The sequence below is a fragment of the Lissotriton helveticus genome, chromosome 3_2 (assembly GCF_964261635.1).
Source record: "Lissotriton helveticus chromosome 3_2, aLisHel1.1, whole genome shotgun sequence".
Classification (NCBI taxonomy): Eukaryota; Metazoa; Chordata; class Amphibia; order Caudata; family Salamandridae; genus Lissotriton; species Lissotriton helveticus.
Genome location: NC_136062.1, coordinates 18,459,538 through 18,483,728, shown reverse-complemented (window position 1 = coordinate 18,483,728; position 24,191 = coordinate 18,459,538). Strand labels below are relative to the sequence as shown.

At 51.4% G+C, this 24,191-nt stretch overlaps 1 protein-coding gene across 2 annotated transcripts in view; it reads right to left on the bottom strand.

Moving 5' to 3' along the window:
* LOC144826195 (glycine amidinotransferase, mitochondrial-like) overlaps window positions 1–24,191 on the bottom strand; it is a 220,606-nt gene that overhangs the window by 71,954 nt on the left and 124,461 nt on the right. The gene's annotated exons all lie outside the window — the stretch shown is intronic.

The following is a 24,191-nucleotide window of genomic DNA, read 5'->3' as shown; positions in this document are numbered from 1 at the left end:
GTTATTAAAGGGCCCTGTAGCAATGTTGATACAATGTCTGGCGTGGGGTTTCCTTTTAAAAACATTGTAATGACAGTTTATGTAAACATGAACCAAACCTATTCCCAGAATGCTACTAGTTAAGTTAAATGAGACTCTCGGAGTTGCGCATTGCGTCCATGGTAATGTGGGTAGAGTGATTTGGCAAAAGCACGTAGTGTGCACTGGAATGTTGAAAAAACATATTTATAATCTAATTCTTTTTAAGCGGACATTTATTGAGAGTCTTTTTCGTGGGTGAAGGGTCAGCCTCACTGAAGCACACCATCGGTTAACCACACAACACACCTGGAGGAAGACTCCACTGCCTACACTTGCAGAAAAATGAAGTATGTTAACACTGCACACAACCATAATTGTGATGATGTATCAAGTGCACACACACAGCATCAAGCACACTCGGAAGCACCATTGAGCTGGGTAACAATAATTTACAGACACCCACAACAAGCACACACAGAGCACTGCGGAAGCAGACAATGTAAGGCAACCTGTATAAAAACACACAATCTCAATCAGTGACACACGACCTCCATGTAAGGCACATAGTCTAAATTAAACACATACAGTCTCAGTAAAAGACACCCACAGCTAAACACATGTGCACACACGCAGGCACACTCACACGCTTACGCGCAATCAAACACATACATGCTGGACCTATCAAACCAACACACACATTACATTTTACTAACACATAGACAATCTTAATCATAAGCAATCAGACGTTGTCAAGCAAACATTGCAACAAACACATAATCTAAAACACACACACACACACACACTACATGACTTAAATAAACACACACACGTAGGTAGCCTCATGCAGATGCTCACTCCAGACTTCATATAAGCACAGTCTCCATCTGACTGATATTTCACAAGTTTCACTTGCACACACACCCACACCCACACACACACACACACACACACACACACATTTAAACTCAGTCTGAATAAAGCATACGCCTCCCGGACGGCATCACACACAATGTGTTCCTACTTCACATTTACATGCTATCCAAAAAACACCCTGCTGCGTTGCAATGACCGAGATGCCCTTGATGGGCAATGTGAGACTCGACCAGGAATGTCCCCTCTGTCAGCACCAGGTAGCATCCTTAGCAAAAAACTGTATATTCCTGAATAAACAGAGGATTTGTAGTTAATAACGCCTACATTTCATGTAACTTTATTAACTGTATAATTAATTAAAATCATTACAGAAAGAAAAAAACGACCCATGTATAAAAAACTAAAAACAGTGATTACAAACTTCTTTGCTTAGTAATAATGGTAATTCTGTACTGAATAAAAATTCAACACCCCTATCCGAGTCCTACATGGTTGGCCTTTCCCCAACTTCTATGGACCTGTTCTTGAAGCCCCCGTTTATGCCCTTAGGTTGGTCTGCATTAGTGAGCTCTTGTACTGGCCTCTGTGGCGCACTAAGTGTCTTACAAGGGGAATTTCTCTCTTTGGGGGGCGTACGAGTGGGGCACTGTCAATGGTGCATCGTCAAAAGATCCCTTCAGCTTTAGTCCGCGGAGTTTGCCATGCACTTCCCCTGGTTTGTACTTCTTTCATTGGTGACTTTTAAGGCTAACCTGATTTGATGGTTACATTTCGCCAGTCTCGCTAAGGTCATTGTGTTAGTAGTTGACAGACAGTAGTTGATGCAGATCGGGCGCAGCAGTCGCCGGCGTTCATTGTTGAGGTTGGGACAGCAGCATAGAAGATGCAATCAGGATTCCCTCTTGTAGGGGCACAGTCTACAAGTTATGGGTTCCCCTCTTCGGGCCCATGGCCCTCTTCGGGCCCATGCAGGATTAAAATCTGCAATCCCAAGCGTGGTCAGCCTCATGGATAAAATTTTACTTCGGACTTGTGTTGTGAGGGCCTCACTTAGATAGGGTTGTGCTTTTCCCGCCATGTAGGAATTGTTTAATGGATCCAGATGAGAGCTTTGGCGGAGAGTTTTATGGTCGAGCTCAAAAGAGATTTTGCGCACTTGTTTGTTAACAGCTCTCTTCCAGGCATTCGGGGGATGTCCTGCCGCGGCATGCTTTCTTTCTCGATCTTCAGTACTTTGATTGCATTTCCCAGCCTAGTATGCCATGTTGAGCCTGGCCCCTCAAAAATGGATCTCAAGTGATTTTTTAGGCAATTAGCCGGGGCCCTTACTTAGATATAGCTTTATAATCTCCCCCTGGCTAGGCCTAGCTCCAGTCTTAGCATCAGGTCTGGCCTCGCTAGGCCTAGCTCCAGTCTTAGTGCCATTTCATGTGCATTATCTACAACTCAGCCAAGGAGAGCACTTCCTCCTCAGGACAAGAGTGGCGCATTTTGGTCTGTAGTTTGGTAGTTGGTCTTGATTCTCCCCTGCCTTCCGCGGGAGCTCTAGCTGAAGCACTGACAATTTTTAAAAATCTTTTGTGTTCAAACTTGTGGTTTATTTTTAATTAAAGTCTTACCTACCCTCGCAGGGACCTTTCCTTGCTTTGTTTTCCTCCGCGCAGCCGAGGTAGACGCTGCAGCGGGTTGAGGCTCTCTCGCTCGCCGTCTTCGGCGACCCGCCCCCGAGCCACGCCCACTTCCACCTGGCCACGCCCACTCAGGTTCAAAGGTAGGAGCTGACTGCTAGCTCGCTAATTGGATTCTCCCCTGCCTTCCGCGGGAGCTCTAGCTGAAGCCCTGACAATTTTTAAAAATCTTTTGTGTTCAAACTTGTGGTTTATTTTTAATTAAAGTCTCACCTACCCTCGCAGGGACCTTTCCTTGCTTTGTTTTCCTCCGCGCAGCCGAGGTAGACGCTGCAGCGGGTTGAGGCTCTCTCGCTCGCCGTCTTTGGCGACCCGCCCCCCGAGCCACGCCCACTTCCACCTGGCCACGCCCACTCGGGTTCAAAGGTAGGAGCTGACTGCTAGCTCGCTCATTGGATTCTCCCCTGCCTTCCGCGGGAGCTCTAGCTGAAGCCCTGACAATTTTTAAAAATCTTTTGTGTTCAAACTTGTGGTTTATTTCTAATTAAAGTCTCACTTACCCTCGCAGGGACCTTTCCTTGCTTTGTTTTCCTCCGCGCAGCCGAGGTAGACGCTGCAGCGGGTTGAGGCTCTCTCGCTCGCCGTCTTCGGCGACCCGCCCCCCGAGCCACGCCCACTTCCACCTAGCCACGCCCACTCGGGTTCAAAGGTAGGAGCTGACTGCTAGCTCGCTCATTGGATTCTCCCCTGCCTTCCGCGGGAGCTCTAGCTGAAGCCCTGACAATTTTCAAAAATCTTTTGTGTTCAAACTTGTGGTTTATTTTTAATTAAAGTCTTACCTACCCTCGCAGGGACCTTTCCTTGCTTTGTTTTCCTCCGCGCAGCCGAGGTAGATGCTGCAGCGGGTTGAGGCTCTCTCGCTCGCTGTCTTCGGCGACCCGCCCCCCGAGCCACGCCCACTTCCACCTGGCCACGCCCACTCGGGTTCAAAGGTAGGAGCTGACTGCTAGCTCGCTCATTGGATTCTCCCCTGCCTTCCGCGGGAGCTCTAGCTGAAGCCCTGACAATTTTTAAAAATCTTTTGAGTTCAAACTTGTGGTTTATTTTTAATTAAAGTCTCACCTACCCTCGCAGGGACCTCTCCTTGCTTTGTTTTCCTCCGCGCAGCCGAGGTAGACGCTGCAGCGGGTTGAGGCTCTCTCGCTCGCCGTCTTCGGCGACCCGCCCCCCGAGCCACGCCCACTTCCACCTGGCCACGCCCTCAGCGGCCCTATAAATCATGTGCTTCCCCCGTCCGTGCAGCGGACGGGCGCAGCGGGCGCGCAGTTTGCGCGCCGAAGGCGCGCCTAAGGCAAGCCCGTCTGCGCCCGTCCGCGATGGGCCGGGACCTGGGCCCAGAGATGCTGTCCCTTTCACCACCTATTCCCCTGCTTCGCTCAGAAGCCTCCTGTGTCCCTCTCGTGCCCTTCCATCTACAACTTGGGATCGTCTGGTGTCTCTTGGCATCTCGGCTGATCTGCCTTCTCCTAGACTCCTTCGGGCACCCATGTCCGCTCCTATCCCGCCTGAGACCTGCATTCGCATTCTTTATCTTAATACACGGTCCCTTCCACAACATCACGCCGATATCTTTCTCTTGTTGACGGCTGAGAATCCAGATATCCTGCTGCTCACGGAGACCTGGCTGTCTGATCTTTCCCTTCCCGACATTCTGGCTGCTCTACCCCCTAACTACTACATGCTGAACGCCAACCGGCCTAACGGCCGTCGCGGCGGCGGGGTGGCGGCAGTCATACGCAAAGACCTGCCTTTCATCACGTCTTCCTCGTTATGCCTCCCTGATGCCGAGAATCTGGTTATCAGCCTGGCAACTGAAGCTGGTGCTCTGACCCTTATTGTTCTATACCGCCCTCCTACTCCTATGCCCCTGTTTCCTGCTGCTTTCTGCGAGCAGCTCTCGGCCTTGATGACCTCTTCAGCTCGCATTGTTATGTTCGGAGATTTTAACTATTGGTTTAATGATGCTGATGCGGGCCCTCACGCCACCGAATTGTTTGAGGCACTTCTCAGCCTTAACCTGACTCAGCACGTCACCTCCCCCACTCATATCGGGGGTCATATCTTAGACCACATCTGGACACAGGGGGTGTCGCTCTCTTGTCCGATCATTTCCCCCTGTGTCTGGTCCGATCATTTATTGATCGAGTCCTCCATCCTCGTAAAAGGTCTGGTTAGGTCTCCTTCCTTGGAGGGAGGGACTGCTCGGAAATGGAAGCTTCTTGACTCACCTGCCTTCCTCTCCTCCCTTGCTGAGACCCAGCCTCCAACCACTGACATCTCAGATGTTAACATCCTCGATGCTAACATCGCCCATTGGCTCACGACGGCTAGCGACCTATTTGCACCTTTGTCCTGCTTCCCTCGAACACGCCTTAACAACTCTCATAAATGGTACAACTCTGCCCTGAAACAACAACATCTTGAGCTACGCCAACTGGAGCGTAGATGGAGGCGCAACTATCTTAGCGCCGACAGGGAGGCGTACGTGTTCGCACGGAAAGCTTATAAAAAAGCCATCATAAGAACCAAGTCTGCTTTCATCTCTGAGAGAATCTTAACAGCCCCCAACAAACCCAAAGAGATTTTTAAGGTCCTCGGCGAATTAACATCAGACGCCAGGACACTCCCCAATCTGCCTCCCTCTGCTGAGTCATGCAACGCCCTAAATTCCTTCTTTATTGATAAGATCACAACAATTAAAAATTCTATTCCTCATTCCCTCCCTCTAATCACAGCAGTATCTTCCCCTATTAATTCTTTTACTCTGTCTCGGTTCCCCACACTTGACCCGGACTCCCTCGCCAAGCTGTCTATTCGTGTGAAATCTGGTTCCCCGAAGGACTGCTGCCCCCCGTCTGTGCTTCGCGATATTTGTCACACCCTTCCACAATGTATCCTCCCTCTACTCAATTCTTCCCTTAACTCTGGTATAGTTGCCAGGTCATTCAAGGAGGCCGTACTGGTGCCCCTGCTAAAGAGACCTGGTGCGGACCCAGCGGCTCTCGCTAACTATCGGCCCATCTCCCTCTTGCCTTTTCTGTCCAAAATCTTGGAGGCACATGTCACCACCTGCCTCTCGCAATTCATCGAGGAGTCCAACTTCCTGGCTAATAACCAGGCCGGCTTCAGACCAGCCCATTCCACAGAGGCTGTGATTCTCGCCGTATTGGACAACCTTAGATGTAATGCCGACAGAGGACTACCCCAGGCATTAGTTCTACTTGACTTATCGGCGGCATTCGACACGGTGGACCATAACATCTTACTCCACCGTGTCGAGTCCGCCGGAGTCCGTGGGCCTGCTTTGTCCTGGGTTAAATCCTTCTTAGAGGGGAGATCTCAGGCAGTGAGGCTGGGCCCTTTCAGCGCCACCAGTGTTTCATCATCCTGCGGGGTCCCTCAGGGCTCTTCCTTGTCCCCCCTTCTTTTTAATTTGTACCTTTTACCCCTCCTTCATTCTTTAGGCAGGTGGGATGTCACCGTGTTTAATTACGCGGATGATTTGCAAATTATTTTTCCCCTCACCTCCCCTGACGCCGTCACCAACTTCCAGGTGGTCATGACACACATTCAGCATTGGATGTACCAAAATCAACTAAAGCTCAATCCGGGCAAGACAGAGCTCCTCCTCCCTGGGAGAAGCGCCTCTCATTGGGGTCCTCAGTACTGGCCCATCGAGCTTGGCACACCTCCTTCCCCTGCTGACTGTGTAAAGAGCCTCGGGGTCATTATTGACTCTGGCCTCACTCTCAAGGCCCAGGTGAGCGCAGTAACATCTTCCTGTATGTTCCAGCTATACAGGATACGGAAGGCTGCCCACTTCCTGACTCCCGAAGCCTTGCTACAAGTCATAATAGCCTTGGTGATGTCCCGTCTGGATTTCTCGAATTCGATATACTACGGCCTTCCCAAATCCCTGCTGTCCAGGCTACAAATCGTCCAGAACCAGGCTGCCAGACTTGTACTTAAAATCTCCAGATGGCAGTCGGCCCGACCTCTATTATATCAACTTCACTGGCTACCAGTCAGTGAAAGAATAGCTTTTAAGGTCCACTGCCTGGTTTTCAAAGCTCTTACCGGTCCATCTCCTGCTTTTTTGAAGTCTCTGATCACTCCGTATCGTCCCTCTCGTGCCCTAAGGTCCACCCACCTTCATCTTCTAGTCGTTCCCCGTGTCAAACTTACCAGAGCCGGTGGCCGCAGTTTTTCTCATCTGGCCCCTAAGCTGTGGAACTCCCTTCCACTTTCACTTAAGACCTCTTGCTCCCTCCTTTCCTTCAGGAAATCTTTGAAAACATTGCTCTTCTCCCACTGTCACTAAATTCCTTCTGCTTAACTTCAGGATCCTATGTAGCGCCAGGAAACTCATGGTGACAGTGCGCTTAATAAATGCCTCTTAACAATAACAATAACAATATAACCCTAGTAGTGGTTGGGTTCGCTCTCTGCACTCGCTCGCTACACGCCGGATGGGGGCTGGTCTGGCAAAAATTGCCAGGGTTGCTTTCAATTCCCAGTCCGGTCCTGAGCGTTAGATTTTGAAGTGTCAGCCCTGTACTCCTAGGCTGCTTGCTCTTTATTGCTCAAGCTGCCTCTACCCTACCCTGCGCCCAAGTCGTCACGTGGTGTGCTCATTAAGCCTTACTGACACCACCCGACCCTGTGAGGAGTTGAGAAGGGGAGAGGCTACAGGATGCTGTCATTGCAATAGAGCATACTAGTCTGTGAGTGACCGGCCGTCACTCCGGTCAGATGCTGTAAACAGATACATGGAGCATGTTTCCACTGTGCCTCATTTATCTGTTCAGCGCATTTCAGCTAGAGCGTATTTCAGCACTTGAACTGGACTGTGTACAGTAACTCTGTCTGGCTGTGCCACCGACTGCTACTGGGACTGGACTGCCCAAGATTGCACAGACTGGATGGAGGACAAGACTTCCTGGCCTCAGCTTCACCCAGAAATGTGTGCAATTCAAAACTGACAGTGAAAAGGGTCCCTTTCGGGCACTATATTCATGCGCTTAACTTTAAAGTTTTAAACATTCAATGTTCAGAAATCATGCACCGTTAGACTTGACTGGCAACAACACTGAAGAACTTCTGAACAGTGAATGCTAATAACATTCATGCAATCCTTAGCGTTTTAGTGCCTGGCTTTTACATTTCATGCATTTATCGTGCATTCCCTAGGAGTCTTATATTTAAAAGATCTTGTGTTTCTGTGTTTTAGTATTCTGGTCTAATGCAGGCTTTTAACTGAGTAGACAATGTTTATGAGGGTCCCACCCATGATTGGGACGTTTTAGGTGTCCCAATATCACTCCTAAATAGTGCATACGTCAAACTGAATAGCCTCCAGCTGTTCATAATTGGATAGAAATCAGAGCTCTGGAGTTGAGGCTGAAGGCCTCATAGTGCCTGCCAGTGGGTGAAAAATGTATACAAGTATACAATGTGTTTTATATATAAAGCACCTTGCTTTGTCACTAAATTCTTTATTAAAAATTGCTATAAAATGCACGTTTTGGTACTCCTTTTTCAAACTTCTACCAGGGGAATAAGCCCACAAACCCCCCTTAGTCACTCAGGCTCACTAGCTTCGCTCACTTGCTACTTTAAACTCATCCACAACTTTTATGCCTCACCATTTTCAAATATTAACAGCCGCCACTGCAAGAATCCGAGGCGGGCATGCCCTCCTGCCCCTACAGTAGGCATGCTTGCAGCAGTCACCAAAAGGCTAACTGGGTTATAAGGCTTATAATCAGGTGGCTTACATTACTCAGTCTGATCTGGGCACTATATGAGCTTTTCGATAAACAGACACAAAAAGGTACTTGTACTCTCTAAAACTTAACGTGGAGAGTGAGAGAATAAGATCTTTAGCCAATCTGATGCCTGATTTGAGCCTCAGAGGATCTTGTACTCTACTAAAAATGTGAGGCTCGAGGATGTAGACACTATTCTAGTTGGGACGGGAAGAATGATTGTGTATGCCTATCTCTACAAACATAACTTCTCCATGTTGTATCCTTTAAAGTGGCAGTATAGCAGGAAATGAATGGGGGTATGAAGACTGGTCTGTTGAGTAAAGAAGCCTGAGATGGAGAACAGGGAGTTTGTGTTATAAAGTGTATACAACAGAGAGTTTGTAGGCCAGCTAACATGTGATATCAGAAACGTCTGGAAACATGGCTCCTGCAATTGTGCAGAATTACAAGGAGAGGGTCTTAAGGCCTAAGGATTGAAGGATGCACAATTCTACATCAGGACTGGAGGTGAGGATTATTGCTTTCTTTCTTTCCTTTATTTGGAATAGCAGCTCACTTTGAAGGTAACAATAACTACATTTCCCATGAACCCTTGGGAAAAGGTAGTTTAGGAAAAATATAGTAACAACCAATCAGGACAGTACAACAATGTCCAATCAGGAGGCTCATGGCCCGAACATAGTCCCCTCTCACTAGCCCTTTGACCTCTTTCTTCGCTATTACGCAGCCGAGATAAGTACCCTTCAGTTTGTCTTACTGTTGGTGCCTAATTTGTTGATATTGTGCTTATATTTTGGTGCTTGTCAGGATATTGTGCCAATAATTGTTACCTTGATGCGCGCATGTCACCACGTCTTGTTCTTATTGCTGCCACTGTATGAGGCGCGTTGTTTATTACTGAGCGCTTGCACCAGTGTTGTTTACTTATTGCAGCATTGTACGCTCAATCGCCTCTTTTCCATCTTCACCGCTGGAGCGTTTCTCGCTCGTACAAGGCTGTGCTAGTGTTTGGCTCACAGCGTTGACCTCCCACCGACAGGGGATGTGGGAGGCAACGCAGAGTGCAGCGCGTGGATTTGAATTCCTCAGAGAGTCTCTCTGGGAATTCCTGTCAGCGCACGCATTCCTCTAAGAGTGGCTGGTCTAAGGAAAGACGTTCTGCTGGGTCTGTATTTGATTGTGCAGCTTTCCTAGCAGCCGATCGATTTGAGTCACAATTAACGCTCTGCTGCCCAGTTTTGAGTTGGCAGCAGAGTATGTACCATTGTTTTTAATATGTCCTGAATTGGGTCTGTATTATTGAGGCCTAGAGGCCTGTGGAGACACTGCACAGACCTGCTCCCTAGTGACAGGGATAATTTTTATATAAAAATTGGTTATACACCAGCATGAGTGTCTTAGGGGCTAGAAACCCCTCCTAAAATTGTAAGATGCTCGCACTAAGAGCAGGCTGACATCCAGCCATGATAAATATACTGCCTACCTTAACCGTAACCTTATTGTTACACAGACATCCCTAATTGGTCCCGGAGCTTACAATTCACCTGTTTACAACATGGAGTATCAAGAGGACTACAAGGACATGGAGGACCCTCTTGCTGACCTCCCTTGGGGTGACAATTTTTATGAGGCAGTAGACACCTGAATATACAGCGCAGTGGCAGAGGACATGACTCCTTTAGAGGCAAGACTCTCCTGCCAGATTGTCCAAGCCTTTGAGAGGCTAAAGCCCCAATCCACCACGCCTCCCCCCCCCTTCGACCCTGAAGGGACCACAGCAAGGGGAACCAGCCCCCCTCCACCCAAACGGTAGCGCGACTCGGGTGTGTTTAGATGCCTTTGCCAGGCTTAAGCAGGCTTTCCTAAACAATCAACCTGTCCTGCCAGCAGGAAATTCCCCTACTCCACCACCGGTTGAACCGAACCCTGATATAAATGCTGCAGGGGACACAGATGAGGAGCCTGGCCCATCTAGGCCAAGGTTTTTGTCTCACCCTTCCCGGACCACCCAGAATGCATCAGACATGCTTGACCCTGATAATAGGATACACCCACGATCCTCCAAATGGGCCCCAGCCAACAAGGATGCTAATTATGTGGCGGGTCGCATTCGTAGGCCTCTAGAGAAGGAGGCCTGTAATTTCCTCCAGGCAGAGTGTCCCCACTCTTTTCCTCAAGGGGAAGGTGGTACTGACCCCGGAGATTGACCCTCGCATGGCCACTGTCTGGCATAAATTCATCAGGGACCCTAAGAAGGGTATTGATAGGTTATGGCTCCTGGATGCCTTAGGCCCCATAACAAAAATCTTGGATATGGCTTATAAGGCCAAGGATTCAAGCTCCATAATTTCTCTAGACACATTGTCAGGGTGGGTCCAGAGAGCCATAACTGTTTGGGGCAATGCTAAATACGCTCTGTCCACCGAGCGCTGCCGCTCCCTCCTCATTAAAGTCACCCCAAAATTGGGGGACCTGGAGGATTCAGATGCTGATGCCATAGCACAAGGGGGTCTCTTTGGGAAGACTTTTGTAAAAGAATTAGGAACATTTGTCAATACTTTCACGTCACTTGACAAGGCCCAAACAACCATTAAAAGAGTGTTCCCTCATGTTTTTCATGGGGCCGGTCGAGGTAGGGGCCGCTTGACTGGCCGCCAGTCACACCAGAACTCCCAAAGGGGGCAAGGCTCTAGACATGGCCAGTATCAGGATCAGTCCTGATTCGGGAAATTCTACCCCAGGAGAGGACGTCGTGGCAATGGCATAGGTCTCCAAGGGGCAGCGCCTTCCGCAAGTCCAGGTGAGTGTTCTCCCTTCTTCCCAACTAAAAATAGTGGGGCGGCTTGAGAATTTTTTCCAGTCTTGGATTTCCCCATCGCGAGATGCGTGCGTAATTTTTATTATCTTTAAAATGAGCTGCTATTCAAAATACAGTGAAGAAAGGAGGCATAATCCGAGTCCTTAATAGAATTGAAACTTTCCCTTACAGTAGCTAGGAAATGTTTCATTCTTGGTGACAGAAAACAATGGACAGGGTGAGTATTCTTTCCATTTGGGGATATAATAGGTGGATCATGGGCTTTGTTAAAGAAGATGTGCCATGGCTGGGCTAGCTCATAGGACTGTTGAACAGAGAAAAAAGGAGTCAATTATGACATCTAGAGTGATGGCCTGGAGACTGGGAGAAATACATTGCTTATGAAAGACGTAAAGCTGGAAGATAATCTTGTCTGTTAAGCATATATTCTTTAACAGCAATATGAAAATAAGGAAAAGAGAACAGAAAGGAAATCTGTGCTTAAAGTTCGAACTGAATTGAACTGGATTGAAAATGTAGCGCTGAACTTAATGATCTAAGAAATGCGAGATGAAATGCAATACCTTTAGCCTGGCAAGATCATTAATGTACCAAGAAGAAGCTGCATACTTATTAGGCTAATAGTTAGGCCTAGGTGGTGGGTATAGGTGGAAATCACGCACTGGTAAACCAATAGGTCTTGCCAATGCAAGAGCTATTGGCATTGCCAATCTGTTTTAGCCATGTTGTACACTAGTGTGGCTGCTTTTCAGCATGGCTAAAAGTTAGTGGTATAGAGGAGAGTCACGTGCAGTGTTGTAGAGGGGAATGGCAAAAGAGCAGAATAGAGTGTTGAAGTGTGGAGTGGCAGAGAGTGTTATGTATTGGAGTGGCATAGTGTGGTGTGGCGTAGAGTGGCATACACTCGAGTGGTATAGAGTAGAGTGGACTGGTGTAGAGTGCACTGGCATAGAGTGTTTCAGAGTATAGTGGCGTAGAGCCTATAACATTAAATTTAGCAATATACAATGCTGTGTCGTAAAATGCAGTGGCTTAGTTTAGAAGTGGCGCAATGTAGAAGGAAACAGAGTAGAGTGGCGCAGAGCAGAGAAGAATGGCTTAGCAGTCAAAAATAATTCCCTTTGGAAACCACTATATTATCATTAATTGAACATCAGACAATCTATCAAAATGCATTCCTATTCCCAAACTTAACTGAGCCAGAGGTTGCATGAACAATTCAATCTTAATATTTAAAAAAAATCAATATATCAAAAAAATAGTTTACAATCTCAAAAAACAATTCAAGACATGTTAAAAATCAGACAATCTTACAAACATGAACACAATAATGGAAAGAGAGAAAACATACAATCATATTTGTCATTGGTTTGGACTAATTTGTGGGAATCAATAAAAAAAGCACTCTGTGGAAACTAACTCCTTATCAAATGTGATTCTTTTCCACAAATTTAATACAGTAATTGCATCAACGAGTTTCAGTGGAAATGAAATATAGCGCCACCTTCTTCAGGACAACAAAGATTTTCCCTCTTAAGAACACTATCTAAAATTCCAATGAAAGGCACATAGTTGCATGATGATGCCTGTTAGATCTGGGGGTCTCTAGTTGGCAGAGTTAGGTACCACTGTCCAAATAGGGACCCTTGCTTCTAGTCGTGGTAAGGAGGATATACTCTTTAGATAACCCCTGCTCACCCCCTTGGTAGCTTGGCCCGAGCAGTCAGGCATATCAAAGGCAATGTGTAAAGTATTTGTACCAACACTCACAGTAAAACAGTGAAAACACCACAAATGGACTCCACACCAGTTTAGAAAAATAGAAGTATTTAATCTAAACTATTTAAGACCAAAACGACAAAAATCCAACATACATATGGTTTCAAAAGAGTTCTTAAGGTTGAGTTAAAATAATCCACAGTTGCGTCATGTTTTAGCCAACAGTACCTTTAGATGCGACAAAAGTTCCAAGGGAAAGCTGCAGCGTTGAAAAGCAAGCGATGCGTCACTCCTGAGACCTTGGGGAGGCGATGCGACAACCCTGCTGGATGCAGTGGGCGTGTTGCGATGACTCCGGTCTGTATGGGGAGGGATGTGATACCTTGCGTGGATTCCGGTGCGCAGGTTTTGGTGGAAGCGACGGTCTTCGGGACGGCGATGATCTCAGGTGCGGGAGCGATGCGCGGCGCAGAGTCGATGTGATGGCTCTACAATGACTCTCGCTGCGACGTGATGCGGTCCGCAAGCAAGCCGTGCAACGTTCTCACCCAGTAACGACAGGCTATGCTATGATACGCACAGCGATGGTACTTTTCCCGCACCGGAGTGATGCGTTCCGCAATCGAAGGATGCGTCGGTTCCTGCAGAGGCAACAGGCGCTTCGATGATCTCGATCTTCGCGGCGGCGGGAATTTCCTCGCACTGACGGGGATAATCAGAGAGCGATGTGTGAAACTTTGCAGAAAGTCTTTAGAATCTTCTTTTCCAGCTTCCCAAACACAGGTGGAACTTCCAGAGGCACCACAACTGGCCCAAGCACTCTAGGAAGGACAGAACTCTCTCAGTAAAGTTCAGGGAAGCTGAGGGTGAAGTCCTTTTGTTCCTGGGACTTCTTAACAGGGAGCCAGCTCAATTCAGGCCCTTGGAGATTTCTTCAAGCAAGGGGACACAGCAAAAAGCAAAGTCCTTCCCCTCTCCTTGGCAGCAAAGTCCTTCCTCTTCAGCCTTCTAGCTTTCTCCTTGGCAGAGGTTCCTTCTTGATTCCAGGATGATCTAATTTTCTGTAGTCTGGGGTCCTGTACTTATACCCCAAAAAGTCTTTGTTCCCTTGTGCAGGAGGACTCTGAGCCCGGTCTGAACCAGTTCTGGGTGTTCCTTGAGCACTTTGTTTTCCTGGTTTCTCCTTTCATTTCAGAGAGAGGGGTAGGGTCGTCAGCCGCTCAGCAAGAGGTGGAGCCAGCATTGTGGAAGGCAGGCACAGCCCTATTCAGGCCCAGGTGCTACCACCTCCCACCACTCTAGATGCAGATGTAGCTATTCAGCCCAGGGATGGCCCACTCAGCCTCTGGGAGCCACCCAGCCCCCCTCACTCACAAACCAGACAGTCGATTCACAAACAGGCCAAGGCACACAGAAAGGTCAGACAAGAGAACAGCCACTTTCTAAAAGTGCTGTTCTCAAACACAGGATTTAAAAAAACACCTTTCCTAAAAGATATGTTATTAAATTCTGAGTTCAGGGATACCAGACTTTTATGTCATATCTTGCTCCTATGGGAAGATATGCAGGTAGCCATTGTAGCCAGCATTCCCCATGATAGCCTATGGGCAAGATAGCCTTACAAGAGTGAAAAACAAAAATGGCTGTGATTCACTACCAGAGCATGTCACCTGCACCAGTACATGCTCTACCTTTCACTTACACTGCACCCTGCCCAAGGGGGTACCTTGGGCCTTCCATAGGGATGACCGATGTGCACAGAAAGGGACGGGTTAGGCCTGGTCAGTGGGGATACAGGCCAGGTTGACATGGCAGTTCACAGACTGCACACAGGCACTGCGGTGGCAGGCCTGAGACACCATTTTAGGGCTACTCATGTGGGTGGCACAATCAGTGGTGCAGGCCCACTAGAAGCATTTGTATCACCAGCCCTGGCACACTCAGTTCACTTTACAAGGGACTTCTTGGTGATACAAATATGTCAATCATGGATAACCAATTACAATAAAAATATACTCAGAGAGCACTTGCACTTTGACACTGATCAGCAGTGGCAAAGTGCCCAAAGCATCTAAACCAGCAAAAACGAAATCCAGCACAGCATCAAAAATACAGAAGGTAGAGGCTAAAAGACAGGGAAAACCACGCCAAAGATGCCAGGTCTAACAATGCCAATGTGTGCCTACTACAGATTATACTTATAAAGTATTTAACACCCTCAATTTAGGATTAATGTCCTTAATTAGAGTAAATAAAACTGTCAAATCGCATCTAAAAAGATGTCACATCACCCGATAGAATTAAGGGGACTGATATATTGTAGTTGCACCATCCGTCACTGCTGTGCCGCACTGTAAAGCGTCTGACATTTAGTGGCTCACTCGATGTCAGACGCTTTACAGTGCTGCACAGCAGTGAAGGATTTGGAGAGCCATTGTATGCATCCAGGTAGGGAGACTCACTGCAACAAGTGCAGTCACTGCCACTAAGAAAGCTATTTAGCTTCTATATAGGCCTAGGTGTAGTTTGCGTAGCGCCACTACGCACACAGTGCAGAATTTTGGAAACAAACTGTGGAATACGAGCGCACTTCCTGAGGATCTGTGTGCCCGGGACAGGGGTCCCTTGTGCCTGGGCAGGCTCCCTGAGCTCCCCGGCCTAGCTGGGTTGGAAAGCAGGGACCAGCCCTGGGGCCTGGGTTTCGGTCAGGGCTTGGGGTTTGGGAGCCCCCGTCCTGCGGCCTGCCAAGAGTCCATCTGCCAGGGACAAGGGTCCCTGGTGCAGAGACCCGGAGACCTGCAAGACTCCATGGTTCCCAGGCAGTCCTCCCATGGGCAGCTGGGCCCCAGGATCGCCTGCGGGCTTCCTTATGCCTGACGCCCAGCATGGGGTTTCAGAGCCCTCCCTCCCCCGAGCCCTGCAGCCCGTGCCCTGCAGCCCTCGAGCCCTGCAAGGGCAGGCGGGATCCCTCCCGCGAAGGCTCGGGCAGGCAGATTGGTGTTATTTCAGTTCCGGCCATCTGGTCACACCAATCCCCCTCGGCCATCTGGTCGCACGGAATGCTTTCCAATGGGGCAACCAGATGGCCAGGCCAGCCTGGAAGTACCAATGAGGGCTCATTTGCCTCCCAGATCCCAGCCAGGGCTCCAGGAGGTCGGGCACATTTGTGCCTAGGGTCCCCTGAGCTTCGCGGTGCACACAGGTTCCCAGAAAGAGGGATAGCCTTCCTCCGGATTAATAGGAACATGGTATGCTGGAACACCCCTCCCAGGCTGGTGGTTCACTGCCGGGGACCAAATGGCTATGCGCGGGCAACACTTGTCCAGGCTCCCTCCTCCTGCCCACGGCGTGGCAGAGTGCCCAGGACGTGCTCCACGGGTCCCAGGCAGTCTTCCCCTGGGCGTCCGGGCCCGGGAGCTCCAGTGGTCCTCCTCATGCCTGAGGCCCAGCTGGGGTCCCTGAGCCATGCGTGGGCAGGCGGAACCCCTACCGCGAAGGCTCTGGGCGGGCGGATGGGAGTCCTTTCGGTCCCAGCCATCTGGTCACACCTTTCCCCTCAGCCATCTGATCACACGCAATGCTTTCCAATGGGGCGACCAGATTGCCGGGCCGGCCTGGAAGACCCGATGGGGGCTCATTCACCTCCCCGATCCCAGCCAGGGCTCCAGGAGGTTGGGCTGGTCTGCGCCCTGGTTCATCTCTAGCAGTCCTCAGCCGGCAGCTGGATGGGCCAGGATGCCGCTCCAGCTCTGGGCCCGTCCTGGGGCCTGCCACATGGCAGGCTGCCCTGGATGGGGTCCGACGGGCCCGGGGAGCCTCCCCCTGCTGGGCTGAGACCAGGGGCCCCAGGGAGGGTGGCCTCCGCACCCTAGGCTCCATCCTCGGTCCTGCTGTGTGACAGGATGCCCGAACGAGGTCCCTCGGGCCCGGAGAGGTTTCCCCTTTGCCTCTGGCCCTAGGAGCCCCAGCTGGGTCCAGGGGCCCCGCCGGGCCGCGGCTCGGGTGTTCCAGCCCTGGGACCCATCCTATGGCCTGCTGCTCCGCCAAAGGCCTGGGACGGGGTTGCATTGTGCCCGGGGAGCCTCGCCCTGCTCAGCTGGGTTCGGCGAGTCCCTGAGGGCCACGGGAAGGGTGGCCTCCCCATCCCGGGCTACGTCCTTGGTCCTGCCGTGTGGCAGGGTGCCCGGGATGGGGTCCGGCAGGCCCGGGGAGGCTTCCCCTGTGCCTCTGGGTCTGGGAGCTCCAGCTTGGCCCAGGGTCGGGTGCTCTGGCCCTGGGCCCCGTCCCCCAGTCTGCTGCACTGCCAAAGGCCCAGGACGGGTTCCGTTGTGCCCGGGGAGCCTCCCCTTGCTTGGTTGGGTTCAGGAGCTCCGGCTGGGCCGACTGAGGGCCCAGGGGAGGGCGGTCTCCCCACCCCAGGCTCCGTCCTCAGTCCTGCTGCATGGCAGGGTGCCGGCGATGGGGTTCAGCGGGCCCGGGGAGGCTTCCCCTGCGCCTATAGGCCTGGGAGCCCTGCCTGGGTTCAGGGGCCCCACCGGGCCCCAGGTCGTGTGCTCCGGCCCTAGGCCCCAACCCCCAACCTGCCACACGGCGAAAGGCCCAGGACGGGGTTCTGTTGTGCATGGGGAGCCTCCCCTTGCTTGGCTGGGTTGAGGAGCTCCGGCCGGGGTCCCTGAGGGCCCCAGGGAGGGCAGCCTCCCCACCCCGGGCTCCGTCCTCGGTCCTGCTGTGTGGCAGGGTGCCTGGGACGGGGTCCGGAGGGCCCGGGGAGGCGTCCCCTGTGCCTCCGGGCCTGGGAGCCCCGGCTGGGTTGGGTGCTACGGCCCTGGGCCCCATCCCTCCGCCTGCTGCTCCACCAAGGGCCCAGGACAGGGGTCCGTTGGTCCTGTGTAGGCCTCCCCTGTGGGCCCCAGGTCGGAGGGCCCATTGGGTCCCCTTCGTAGCCTCTATGGCTGGGCCCAGCTGGGGTCCTGACCTCCGGTCCCCCATTCCCGGTGCCCGCTCACTCTTTTGTTCGGGCACAGAGTTACCAGATGGCTTCCCTTTCGTGTCCGGCCATCTGGTCGTACCGATCCCCTCAGCCGTCTGGTCGCACGCAATGCTTTCCTATGTGGTGACCAGATGGCCGGGCTTCCCTGGAAGTCCTGATAAGGGGCCATTTGCTTCCCCGATCCCAGGGAGGGCTCCAGGAGGTCGGGTACTTTTGCGCCTTGGGTCCCCTCTGTCACCCCGTGTGCATGGATTACAAGAAGGGGTAATTTTCCTCCGGATTACAAGGGAGAGGGTCAGTCAGACCTACGTGAGGTCCGGCGATTCTGAAACAGGGGACGGCAGAACCCGGGCGCGCCCGCTGAGGCCTCCAGGGGCCCGGGTACGCACCTGCCTCTCAGCCCCTTGCCGATGGTCCTTTTTCTCTGAGTTTGCTCAGGCAGACCGCCATGAGGTCCAGCAATGCTGAGACGGGGGAAGGCAGCACCCAGGCCCTCCCACTTGGGCCCCCAGGGGCCCTGGTACGCACCTGCCTCTCAGCCCCTTCCAGATGGTCCCTTTTCTCTGAGTTTTTCCTCAGTCAAACCTCTGTGAGGTCCAGTGATGCTGAGACGGGGAAGGCGGTACCCGGGTCTGCCCGCCGGGGCCCCCAGAGGCCCGGGTACAGACCTGCCTCTCAGTCCCTTGCTGATGGTCCTTTTTCTCCAAGTTTGCTCAGGCAGACCTCCGTGAGATCCGGCGATGCTGAGATGGGGAAGGCAGCATCTGGGCCTGCCCGCCAGGGCACCCAGGGACCCGGGTATGCACCTGCCTCTGAGCCCCTTCCCGATGGTCCTTTTTCTCTGAGTTTTTCCTCAGTCAGACCTCCGTGAGGTCCGGCAATGCTGAACGGGGGGTGGCTTCTGGGCCTGCACGCTGGGGCCCCCAGGGGCCTGGGTATGCACCTGCCTCTCAGCCCCTTGCCGATGGTCCTTTTTCTCTGAGTCTGCTTGCCCCGGGAGCAGGCAGGGGATGTTAAGCCAGCATACCCCCTGCACAGGGTGGCCTGCCAGGGGATGCCCCAGCTTTACTCTGATTGATTGGGCACTCTCGGTCTGTTTCGGGATGGACTGCTTGGCCAGCCTCGGCTGTTGTTTTCAGCAAAGATCCTCCACCCTGCATGGACCGTCCGACTCGAGGGCCTGCCGCCTGGCGGGAGGCCCTTTACCCAGCAGAGTGGCCCGGCAGCTTGTGCCCCCCAGTAGTCTGACTCGAGGGGAAGGGGTTGGGTGGCGCCAGGCCCATGGTCCAGCAGGTCTGTAGGCCCAGAGCGCCACACTATCTCCCCTCTCTGACCAGCACATTTCCACAGCAGCTCTGAACAACTCTTCCGAGGGGTGCCGCCGCCGCCAGGCTCCGGCACCCTTGCGTCTTACTCAGACTGCTCCTTGGCCCACCTCTCCCTTCTGGGGGAGACGGCTGGGCCTGCTGGTGCCTATGTGACCGCACCTCTCCACACACCTCCAGGGAGCCCTTTGCCCAGGCGGGTGGGCTCCTTCCCCTGGCAGGCTCCCAAGAGATAGAGGGGTGCACAAAGGTTGCCAGTCCGGGAGATGGGCACGCGTCCCCCCACCCAGTCAGCAGGTGCGGCTACCTGGTTGTTCCACGGCCGGTACAGTGAAACTGCGTATGGTCCAATAAATCAGTTATGGTTCCTTTGATCGCTCCATCTGTTACTTGGATAACTGTGGTAATTCTAGAGCTAATACATGCTGATGAGCACTGACCTCCCGGGATGCTTGCATTTATCAGACTAAGACCAATCCGGCTCGCCCGGCCGCTTTGGTGACTCTAGATAACTTCAGGCTGATCGCACGTCCCCGTTATGGCAATGATACATTCGGATGTCTGCCCTATCAACTTTCGATGGTACTTTCGGTGCCTACCATGATGACCACGGGTAACGGGGAATCAGGGTTTGAATTCCGGAGAGGGAGCCTGAGAAACGGCTACCCCATCCAAGTATGGCAGCATGCGCGCAAATTACTCACTCCCGACTCGGGGAGGTAGTGACGAAAAATAACAATACAGGACTCTTTCAAGGTCCTGTAATTGGAATGAGTACACTTTAAATCCTTGAACGAGGATCCATCGGAGGGCAAGTCTGGTGCCAGCACCCGCAGTAATTCCAGCTCCAATAGCGTATATTAAAGTTGTTGCAGTTAAAAAGCTCATAGTTGGATCTTGGGATCGAGCTGGTGGTCCGCCGTGAGGTAAGCTAACGATTCGGAAAAGGGGGTGGTGATGAACAGAGTGTCTGAATTAAGCAGACCACTCTTACCCAGTCCAAAGATCAGGGCTTGATCCATCACCGTTATTTAGCTCACTGCCCCATCCCAGCTCAGAACCTGGCTATATGCAAATTAGTCTGTCCCTGGCCCAGTGCATCATGGGAACAGGGCAGACCAAACTACCAAGCCAATTCTTCACCAGAAAGGAGACAAGCTTCCGGGGACCGGTTTCTGCCATTTCAGGCGTCGTCGGCCCGGCTTGCTTGAATCCTGATGGAGCAGTGAGCAAGGGACTCATGTCTGAGTATACCCTTCCACGCTTATGGTGGACAAAATGATTCAGAAAAGGGGGTGGTGATGAACAGAGTGTCTGAAATAAGCAGACCACTCTTACCCAGTCCAAAGATCAGGGCTTGATCCATCACCGTTATTTAGCTCACTGCCCCATCCCAGCTCAGAACCTGGCTATATGCAAATTAGTCTGTCCCTGGCCCAGTGCATCATGGGAACCGGGCAGACCAAACTACCAAGCCAATTCTTCACCAGAAAGGAAACAAGCTTCCGGGGACCGGTTTCTGCCATTTCAGGCGTCGTTGGCCCAGCTTGCTTGAATCCTGATGGAGCAGTGAGCTAGGGACTCATGTCTGAGTATACCCTTCCACGCTTATGGTGGACAAAATGATTCAGAAAAGGGGGTGGTGATGAACAGAGTGTCTGAATTAAGCAGACCACTCTTACCCAGTCCAAAGATCAGGGCTTGATCCATCACCGTTATTTAGCTCACTGCCCCATCCCAGCTCAGAACCTGGCTATATGCAAATTAGTCTGTCCCTGGCCCAGTGCATCATGGGAACAGGGCAGACCAAACTACCAAGCCAATTCTTCACCAGAAAGGAGACAAGCTTCCGGGGACCGGTTTCTGCCATTTCAGGCGTCGTCGGCCCGGCTTGCTTGAATCCTGATGGAGCAGTGAGCAAGGGACTCATGTCTGAGTATACCCTTCCACGCTTATGGTGGACAAAATGATTCGGAAAAGGGGGTGGTGATGAACAGAGTGTCTGAATTAAGCAGACCACTCTTACCCAGTCCAAAGATCAGGGCTTGATCCATCACCGTTATTTAGCTCACTGCCCCATCCCAGCTCAGAACCTGGCTATATGCAAATTAGTCTGTCCCTGGCCCAGTGCATCATGGGAACAGGGCAGACCAAACTACCAAGCCAATTCTTCACCAGAAAGGAGACAAGCTTCCGGGGACCGGTTTCTGCCATTTCAGGCGTCGTCGGCCCGGCTTGCTTGAATCCTGATGGAGCAGTGAGCAAGGGACTCATGTCTGAGTATACCCTTCCACGCTTATGGTGGACAAAATGATTCAGAAAAGGGGGTGGTGATGAACAGAGTGTCTGAATTAAGCAGACCACTCTTACCCAGTCCAAAGATCAGGGCTTGATCCATCACCGTTATTTAGCTCACTGCCCCATCCCAGCTCAGAACCTGGCTATATGCAAATTAGTCTGTCCCTGGCCCAGTGCATCATGGGAACCGGGCAGACCAAACTACCAAGCCAATTCTTCACCAGAAAGGAAACAAGCTTCCGGGGACCGGTTTCTGCCATTTCAGGCGTCGTTGGCCCAGCTTGCTTGAATCCTGATGGAGCAGTGAGCTAGGGACTCATGTCTGAGTATACCCTTCCACGCTTATGGTGGACAAAATGATTCAGAAAAGGGGGTGGTGATGAACAGAGTGTCTGAATTAAGCAGACCACTCTTACCCAGTCCAAAGATCAGGGCTTGATCCATCACCGTTATTTAGCTCACTGCCCCATCCCAGCTCAGAACCTGGCTATATGCAAATTAGTCTGTCCCTGGCCCAGTGCATCATGGGAACAGGGCAGACCAAACTACCAAGCCAATTCTTCACCAGAAAGGAGACAAGCTTCCGGGGACCGGTTTCTGCCATTTCAGGCGTCGTCGGCCCGGCTTGCTTGAATCCTGATGGAGCAGTGAGCAAGGGACTCATGTCTGAGTATACCCTTCCACGCTTATGGTGGACAAAATGATTCAGAAAAGGGGGTGGTGATGAACAGAGTGTCTGAAATAAGCAGACCACTCTTACCCAGTCCAAAGATCAGGGCTTGATCCATCACCGTTATTTAGCTCACTGCCCCATCCCAGCTCAGAACCTGGCTATATGCAAATTAGTCTGTCCCTGGCCCAGTGCATCATGGGAACAGGGCAGACCAAACTACCAAGCCAATTCTTCACCAGAAAGGAGACAAGCTTCCGGGGACCGGTTTCTGCCATTTCAGGCGTCGTCGGCCTGGCTTGCTTGAATCCTGATGGAGCAGTGAGCAAGGGACTCATGTCTGAGTATACCCTTCCACGCTTATGGTGGACAAAATGATTCAGAAAAGGGGGTGGTGATGAACAGAGTGTCTGAATTAAGCAGACCACTCTTACCCAGTCCAAAGATCAGGGCTTGATCCATCACCGTTATTTAGCTCACTGCCCCATCCCAGCTCAGAACCTGGCTATATGCAAATTAGTCTGTCCCTGGCCCAGTGCATCATGGGAACCGGGCAGACCAAACTACCAAGCCAATTCTTCACCAGAAAGGAAACAAGCTTCCGGGGACCGGTTTCTGCCATTTCAGGCGTCGTTGGCCCAGCTTGCTTGAATCCTGATGGAGCAGTGAGCTAGGGACTCATGTCTGAGTATACCCTTCCACGCTTATGGTGGACAAAATGATTCAGAAAAGGGGGTGGTGATGAACAGAGTGTCTGAATTAAGCAGACCACTCTTACCCAGTCCAAAGATCAGGGCTTGATCCATCACCGTTATTTAGCTCACTGCCCCATCCCAGCTCAGAACCTGGCTATATGCAAATTAGTCTGTCCCTGGCCCAGTGCATCATGGGAACAGGGCAGACCAAACTACCAAGCCAATTCTTCACCAGAAAGGAGACAAGCTTCCGGGGACCGGTTTCTGCCATTTCAGGCGTCGTCGGCCCGGCTTGCTTGAATCCTGATGGAGCAGTGAGCAAGGGACTCATGTCTGAGTATACCCTTCCACGCTTATGGTGGACAAAATGATTCGGAAAAGGGGGTGGTGATGAACAGAGTGTCTGAATTAAGCAGACCACTCTTACCCAGTCCAAAGATCAGGGCTTGATCCATCACCGTTATTTAGCTCACTGCCCCATCCCAGCTCAGAACCTGGCTATATGCAAATGAGTCTGTCCCTGGCCCAGTGCATCATGGGAACAGGGCAGACCAAACTACCAAGCCAATTCTTCACCAGAAAGGAGACAAGCTTCCGGGGACCGGTTTCTGCCATTTCAGGCGTCGTCGGCCCGGCTTGCTTGAATCCTGATGGAGCAGTGAGCAAGGGACTCATGTCTGAGTATACCCTTCCACGCTTATGGTGGACAAAATGATTCAAAAAAGGGGGTGGTGATGAACAGAGTGTCTGAATTAAGCAGACCACTCTTACCCAGTCCAAAGATCAGGGCTTGATCCATCACCGTTATTTAGCTCACTGCCCCATCCCAGCTCAGAACCTGGCTATATGCAAATTAGTCTGTCCCTGGCCCAGTGCATCATGGGAACAGGGCAGACCAAACTACCAAGCTAATTCTTCACCAGAAAGGAGACAAGCTTCCGGGGACCGGTTTCTGCCATTTCAGTTCTGCCAGGAACAGACTAATTTGCATATAGCCAAGTTCTGAGCTGGGATGGTGCAGTGAGCTAAAAAACGGTGATGGATCAAGCCCTGATCTTTGGACTGGGTAAGAGTGGTCTGCTTAATTCAGGCACTCTGTTCATCACCACCCCCTTTTCTGAATCATTTTGTCCACCATAAGCGTGGAAGGGTATACTCAGATGTGAGTCCCTTGCTCATTGCACCATCAGGATTCAAGCAAGCCGGGCCGACGACGCCTGAAATGGCAGAAACCGGTCCCCGGTAGCTTGTTTCCTTCCCAGTACAAGAATTGGCTTGGTAGTTTGGTTTGCCCTGTTCCCATCATGCACTGGGACAGGAACA